Raw genomic sequence first — 8,460 nt, forward strand, 5'->3', positions numbered from 1 at the left:
CACAGTATACACTGATCGTTATCAGCCGATTTTTCGTTCTTGCTCTTCTGTAATGGTTGTTGTCTGCGTGCCCTGACCGCAGTATACACCGCTATATCCACCTATATAGCTAGCTATATTTCTCTTTTTTAATAGAGCTTGCAGTCAGTGGTAGAAGATTGTGCGTGCTGTCTGCGTGCCCTGAACCCAGTATACACGGCTATATCCACCTATATAGCTAACTATCTTGCTCGTTTTAAATAGAGCTTGCAGTCAGTGGTAGGAGATTGTGCGTGCTGTCTGCGTGCTCTGAACCCAGTATACACCGCTATATCCATCTATATAGCTAGCTATCTTGCTAGTTTTAAATAGAGCTTGCAGTCAGTGGTAGGAGATTGTGCATGCTGTCTGCGTGCTCTGAACCCAGTATACACCGCTATATCCACCTATATAGCTAACTATCTTGCTCATTTTAAATAGAGCTTGCAGTCAGTGGTAGGAGATTGTGCATGCTGTCTGCGTGCTCTGAACCCAGTATACGCCGCTATATCCATCTATATAGCTAGCTATCTTGCTCGTTTTAAATAGAGCTTGCAGTCAGTGGTAGGAGATTGTGCGTGCTGTCTGCGTGCTCTGAACCCAGTATACACTGCTATATCCATCTATATAGCTAGCTATCTTGCTCATTTTAAATAGAGCTTGCAGTCAGTTGTAGGAGATTGTGCGTGCTGTCTGCGTGCTCTGAACCCAGTATACACCGTTATATCCACCTACATAGCTCTTCTCTAATTGAGACCTCTGCCATCTGCAGGAGTTAGTGATTGTTGTGTGTGCCTCCAGCACAATATACACTACGCAATTGCTGGTTTTCCCAACTCCCTTCAGGCCATTACCATGTCTGGAAGGCCAGCAAGGAGAGGCAGACAGGCGTGAGCCAATAAAAGAGGGCAAGCAGGCTCTGTGTCTAGAGACAACAGTGCTGGTCGTGGACGCGGTGCATCGTCATCATCAGCACGTGGCCATGGGACACGCTTGTCCTTTTCGGCAGCTGGACATGTTGAGCCTCAACATGCCAATGACTTGGTAGAGTGGATAACCAAGCCCTCTTCATCCTCCTCATCCTCTCTCACCCAGGCTCAGGGTACTAGCAAAGCAGCTGCCAACGCATCGTCTTCCCTCCTCTCAATGTCATCATCAGTGACTCCTTCCCTAGACCCACCACGTCCTCCTGAGGAGTCTCCTGAACTCTTTGAGCACAGTGTTGGGTACATGCTCCAGGAGGATGCCCAGTGTTTTGTAGGCTCTGATGATGATACTCAGCTAGAGGAAGGCAGTAGCGTGAATGCAGAAAGAGGGGATGCTCAAGAAGGACAGCAATCTGGCAGTCATGTTCCACAAGCTGCAGCATACTGCCAGGTTTGCTCCAGCGATGAAGAGGGAGGGGATGATGAGGGCACTGACTCCACGTGGGTGCCTGGTAGGAGAGAGGAGGAGGAGGAGGAGGCACATGTCCAACAAGGCAGGATGCCCTCCGGGGGCCAGCTTAGGGGCAGCACACCGACTGAATCACACCGCAGAGCTCCGCCTGTGCAGGGCACTGCCTCTGCGCGTTATTCTAAAAGTTCTTTGGTGTGGGCCTTTTTTGAGACGAGTGCATCAGATCGCACCGCTGCTATTTGCAACATATGTCTCAAGCGTATCTCATGTGGCCAAAACAGCCGCTTGGGCACCACATGCTTGACCAGCCATGCAACTCGTTTGCAAGCGCACCTCAAAGACCCACACCAAAGAACAAAGCGGACCTCTCCTTGCTCCCCATCAGCTGGGATCTCCAACCAAACTAGACCTTCAGTCCTCTCTGAAACCTGCTCTGAGAGGAATGAAGGTGTAGAATTAGGTGTGTCACAGCCAAGTGCTTCCGGGCACTCTGCTAGCAGTACACCCACGTCCGATTATAGCAGGCAAATGTCCCTGGCCCAGCTGCTGGACCGGCGAAAGAAGTTCACTCCCAGCCATCCACATGCCCAGCGGTTGAATGCTAGCTTGGCTAAATTGCTAGCACTTCAACTGCTGCCTTTTCAGTTGGTAGACTTGGCCCCCTTCCGTGAGTTTGTACAATGTGCGGTTCCTCAGTGGCAGGTCCCCAAACACCACTTTTTCTCACGGAAGGTGATTCGGGCTCTCTACCGGCATGTGGAAGGCAATGTCCTTGCCTCGCTGGACAGGGCGGTCAGTGGTAAGGTGCATATTACCACTGACTCATGGTCCAGCAGGCATGGACAGGGACGTTACCTGTCTTTCACGGCCCATTGGGTCACTCTTCTGGCAGCTGGGAAGGATGCAGGACAAGGTGCAGTAGTGTTGGAGGTTGTTCCGCCACCACGCCTCCAAAATGCTACTATTGGTTGTGACACACCTCTCTCCTCCACCCCCTACTCTTCTTCTTCCTCCATGGCCTCTTCCAGTGCTCTGTCCTCAGAATCAGCGGTGCTCCGTAGGCGTTCCAGGGGCTATGCAAGTACGCAGGCAAAACGATGCCATGCCGTGCTTGCGCTAGTTTGTTTGGGGGACAGGAGCCACACTGGGGCAGATGTTTTGTCAGCTCTGCAGGGGCAGGCCGAGAGGTGGTTGACGCCATGCCAGCTTAAGCCAGGAATGGTGGTTTGCGACAATGGCACCAACCTCCTCTCCACCCTACGACAGGGACAACTGACCCATGTGCCCTGTGTGGCTCACGTCCTTAACCTGGTGGTTCAGCGGTTCTTGGGCAGGTACCCGGTCTTACAGGATGTCCTGAAGCAGGCCAGGAAAGTCTGTGTGCATTTCTGCCGATCATTTAATGCCTGTGCTCGGCTGGCTGAGCTCCAAAAGGAGTTGAACCTGCGCAAGAACCGCCTTATATGTGCATGCCCACCGGGTGGAACTCAACGTTGGCCATGCTACAGCGGCTGCACACGCAGCAGAGAGGCATCAATGAGTACCTGTGCGACTACGGCACCAGGACTGGGTCAGGGGAGCTCGGTTTTTTTCTCACCACGCCAGCGGGGCATGATCAGGGATGCATGCACTGTCCTGTCACCGTTTGAGGAGGCCACAGGGATGGTGAGCAGTGACAGTGCATGCATCAGTGGCACTGTACCTCTTGTCCACCTCTTGGAGCATAGGCTGCGTGGAATAATGGACAGGGCACTTGAGGCAGAACAGAGGCAGGAAGAGGAGGACTTCCTTGCCTCTCAAGGCCCCCCTTATCCAGACAGTGTTCCTGCTGTGCCACCCATCACACAGGAAGAGGATGATGATTGTGTCAGCATGGAGGTGGAGGCTGGCACTCAGCATCAGCAGCAGTCTTGTAGGGATGATTTACAGTCCCAAGAAACCCGTGGACTTGTACGTGGCTGGGAGGAGGTAGCTGCAGATCATGTTGTCCTTAGTGACCCAGCGGACGCCGGACCGAATACCTCAGCTAACCTACACGGCATGGCCTCCCTGATCCTGCAAAGCCTGCGGACGGATCCTCATATTCTTCGGAACAAGGAGAGGGACCATTACTGGCTGGCCACTCTCCTTGATCCATGGTACAAGGGTAAGGTTGCCGACTTTATCTTGCCGTCGCAGAGGGAGCAGAGGATGAGACATCTCTGGGAGGCCTTGCAGAAAGGTCTGTGCAACGCGTTCCCAGAGACTGGGAGGTTACAAACTCCTGGTCCTGGACAAGGTGTTGCTGAGGCATCGGTCAGAAGGAGCGGTGGAGAAGGTGGCCGTCTGACCGATGCTTTCAGACAATTTTTTAGTCCGCAGCCCCAAGGTATGATCGGTTCCAGCAACCATCGCCAGCGTCTGATTTACATGGTGCAGGAATACCTAGGGGCAAGGTCAGACTTGGACACCTTTCCCACCGAAAATCCTTGAGGATGGATCACTGGCCAGAGCTTGCACAGTATGCAATTGAGCTACTGGCCTGTCCTGCATCCAGTGTTCTTTCGTAACGCACCTTCAGTGCTGCTGGTGGCTTTGTTACCGATCACAGGGTGCGCCTGTCCACCGAATCAGTTGATCGACTGACCTTCATCAAGATGAATCAGTCTTGGATTACCCACAGCTACCAAGCACCTGAAGCTGATGTAACCGAATAATTTTTTTTTAAATATCACATCCCTTCAAGACTGCCTATGCTGATGCTGAGTGACTGTCCTGTTATGTTGATTGCTATCCTCTTCCTCCTCCGCTGATATGTTGGAAGAACATTTTTGGTTCTGGGTGATGCCATCAGCCCAATTTTTCTGCCCCTGTTTAACAGGGGCGTTTAATTACAATTTTTGATGCAATGCTTTGCAGCAGGGCTAATTCCTGCACTAAAACTAGAGTATATGGGAGAGGTTGCAGTGTCGTGGCACCAGTGCCTAAGACCCAATTTTTCTGCCCCTGTTTAACAGGGGCGTTTAATTACAATTTTTGATGCAATGCTTTGCAGCAGGGCTAATTCCTGCAATAAAACTAGAGTATATGAGAGAGGTTGCAGTGTCGTGGCACCAGAACCAGTGCCTAAGGCCCAATTTTTCTGCCCCTGCTTAACAGGGACATGTAATTACAATTCTTGATATAATATTTCACAGGAGGGCCCGTTCCTGTGCCCACCCAGAGTAATTGTGAGGACTTATAGTGTTGTGGCACCAGCACCACAACCACCAAAGGTCAATTTTTGTACCACTGTTCAACAATGGCATGTAATTACAATTCTTGATATAATCGTTCACAGCAGGGCACTCCAGCGCCCACCAAGAGTCACTTTCAGGGCTTACAATGTTGTGGCAAAACCAACACCTTGTTCCGCCATTTCTGCAGAGCATATAGGGCAGGCCCCTACTTTCAAACATCCAACTTACAAACATCTCCTACTTGCAAACGGAAGGAGACAACAGCAAGTGAGATGAAAAAAGACGGACGGCAAAACAAATTATACAGGGGTGATAACCCTTCCCTATGTTTTCCAAAAAGCTTAAAATTGTTTTTTTGACTGGAGCTACACTTTAAAAATGTACCAGTTGAAAATTACAAACAGATTCAACTTAACACAACAAATCTACACAGTCCCTGTCTTGTTTGCACCGTCTGTATACTGCTGTTCTGAGTATATAGGGCCTGGGGGCCACACGTATTTCCTTTTTTTTTTAATATGGGTACGGGGTGCCCCTTAATATCCGTACAAGACCCCAAAGGGGCTGGTAATGGGCAGGGAGGGCCTAAAACAAAACAAAAAAGTAACTCATCTCCTGTATTGGAGAACCTACACTCTGGAGGCAGGAACCCATCTTTGAATGGCAGCATTGTCAGTGTGGGGGGAGGAGTGTTAGATGTAATAGCAGGTTTAGATACATTACAAATTGAAGCTAAACTTCAGCTCACACTTTATAAACAGTTACAGCAACTTATGTTTTCCTTTTGGGATAAAAGTTTTACATAAATAAATGAAAGCTGATCATGGTAAGCACCCCTAGCAGTGTTAAATGGTTTGTCTCTTCTCTCTACATCTTCAAGAGAGCTTGTTCGGTTGAAAAATAATTGAGGATGGATTCGCTGGATCACTAGATGAGTAAAAAAAAAAAAAAAAAAAAGGCAACGAAAGCCTTAAAAAAAAAAATTAACCCAATGCAGCCACCACAGCTCGGAGTCCTGGTGCCCCAAAGACAATAAATTGTATCATGAATTTGCCAAAGTTTAATAATAATAATAATAAAAAAAAAAAAAAAAAGAAAAAGCACGCTGCTGATCTGTAAGTGAGGAAATGCAGATTTCTGTTTTCCTCCAGTGTAACACTTCGCCATATAATTAGCACCTCCCTATGACACATTTAACCTCTTCCGTGTCAATGTCACTTATACAGGTATCAGTGCTTTTTTTTTTTTAGCACCAATCACTGTATTGGTGTCACTGGCCCCAAAAAGTGTCACTTTGTGGCAGACAAATCTGACCCTATGTCGCAGTCCGCTAATAATCACCGATTATCACCATCAATAGTAAAAATAAAAATGCCATAAATTAACCCATAGTTTGTAGACGCAATAAGTTTTGCACAAACCAAATGCTTTTTGGGACTTTTTTTATTTTTAACCAAAAATATGTAGCAGAATATATATTGGCCTAAACAGATGAAGAAATTTGATTTTTCAAAAACAATAAAAAAAATAAAATATTGGTAATGTTTTATAGCAGAAAGTAAGGAATGGTGTTTTTTATTCAAAATTGCTGATTTTTATTTTATTTTTTCTGTTTATAGGGCAAAAGAAAAAAAAAAAAAAAGGCAGAGGTGATTACCACCAAAAGAAAGCTCTATTTATTGAAAAAAAAATAAAAAATTAGGACAACAGTTTTATTTGGGTACAGCTCCTCACGACCGTGCAATTGTAAATTAAACAGTGCCGTATCGCAAAAAATGGCCTGGTCAGGAAGCAGGTAAAACCTTCCAGGGCTGAAATGGCTAAAATAAAATTCTACAAGCACATTGTAAACCTAATTTGTTAACGGCATATATTTAGTGCCTACAATTTTCTATACAAAGCATTCTGTATGTAACTATTTTAAAAACACAAGAAGATTTATCATAAGGACACAGCCAAGAATGTATTGTACATTGATTTTATAAATGTACCTGTTTAGCTACAACCGTACAGTCTCTTTTGTGCCACAACCCAACAGATCTTCCACTGTATACAGGGATAACCACCAATTGCACTGCAAACACATTTTGCAATATTCTGGAAACATCATTGAGGAGTCTGCTGAATACCGCAAGTGTACAGAGATCAGTAGGAGGCGGGGCAGCGCACAGAGGTCACTAGGATGTAAGGCAGGGCCGTTTTCATGGCACATTAATCTAGTGATAAAGAACATTTCCTCAACCAGAACAGCGCAGGGAGGCTGCCGTCACAGATCTTACCTGTTCGTGCTTGTGGTCATAGAGCTAGATATACAAACCAAAATGGAAACTCCCCCTCCCCCTCTACCTTTCCCCCAGCTGTTTCAGAAAGAACCCCACAGTGGAGCATTTTACTGTTGCTCCTGCTTGTGTGAGTGGGAAATGTACCGCCCTGATCCCCACAAGTCCTCATCTCCTATCCATCTCCGGTGCTTACATCATATGAGATGGACAGGAGAGGCTAGCCACCAGGGATCAGCGCAGTACACATCCCACCTACACAAGCAGCAGCAGTAAAATGAAAAAGAATGGGCAAGGGAAACACCTGACCTTTGATGGTAGACGGTAGTACAGGCCAGGTGTTCTACCCAAACTAAAAGGAAACATCACTAATGAAAAGAAGTCTTCCATGTTTGATGATAAACCTTGTGAGTAGTAGATTTGCAAGCTTTATAGTGCAACTACAGGCAAAGCTTTTTTATTTTTTTTTTATTTTAAGTTTTGGATAGAATTGAGAGGGATTAGAATACCAGTTTTAATTGCCGTTTGTGCCCCCCCCCCCGTGTTAAACAGTTATTGTCAAACGTAAAAGAAAACAACTTTTGGGTTCACATCGGAACATCTTTAATGGGGACACTCCAAACTCCCTCAGTTTGGAGAGATTTCCTCTCACTTTCTGCTTTGGCTATGGGACAGGAAATGAAGGGAAATCTCCCCCATGGGTCACAGATGGCAAGAAAAAATAAAAACTGACAGGGGTTATTACATTCTCTGACGCTAACCAAAATGGAAAAACACTTTAATGGTCAGGATCACTGAACCTGAAATGCCCCTATCCCTGGGTTTCAACTGAACTAAACTAATTGTTTTAGTGGAGAAAGAGCATATCTCACAGCGCTGAGGACATCTGCAGGCTCCCATGTTCTCGAAGACAAAAGTGTCTAGCTTCTCATTGAACTGGTTAACTAATAAATCCATATCAGATATTCTGCAATGCCAAATAGGTGCATACATACACTTCCTGATGTAGGGACAGTTCACCTAGGTCCATACGCCTGCATAGAAAAGCTATATGCCTGTTTTTCCATCATGGGAATATACACTACAGAGACAGATCACTAGGACAATAAAAGCCACATAGAGCAAGATAGACTCTACCTCTATCAACACTGTAACATTCCTTGTACCCTCCTAATGATTCCCATCAGCAGTAACCGAGACATTGTCCAATTGAATTTGGAAACAAGGACTGGTTAGAAGCAAGGTGCGGTAAATTAATAAGCAAAAAGCTCAAAACTCCAGGATATCGATTAAAAGAATCCATTGCTGTGGTGCCCAACAACTCTGAACAGAGGGCTCAGAAATTCACTCCAACCCCTATGTCTGGTGTCCGTCATGATAATCCTGGGGACAAAAACAAGTATGACATGTAAGCAGATCTTGTCCAGTTCAACACCACAATGGAACTCTCAGGGTATAGGACAAATTCAACGTTCAGAGTGAAAGGAGCAAAAGTAGCCAATTCAAAGGTGGATACCATAAAATCCCAGTGCTTCCATGCAGCGCTA

This window comes from Lithobates pipiens, unplaced genomic scaffold (assembly GCF_037356315.1).
Source record: "Lithobates pipiens isolate NorthernLeopardFrog02 unplaced genomic scaffold, aLitPip1_a1.2 Scaffold_25, whole genome shotgun sequence".
Lineage (NCBI taxonomy): Eukaryota > Metazoa > Chordata > Amphibia > Anura > Ranidae > Lithobates > Lithobates pipiens.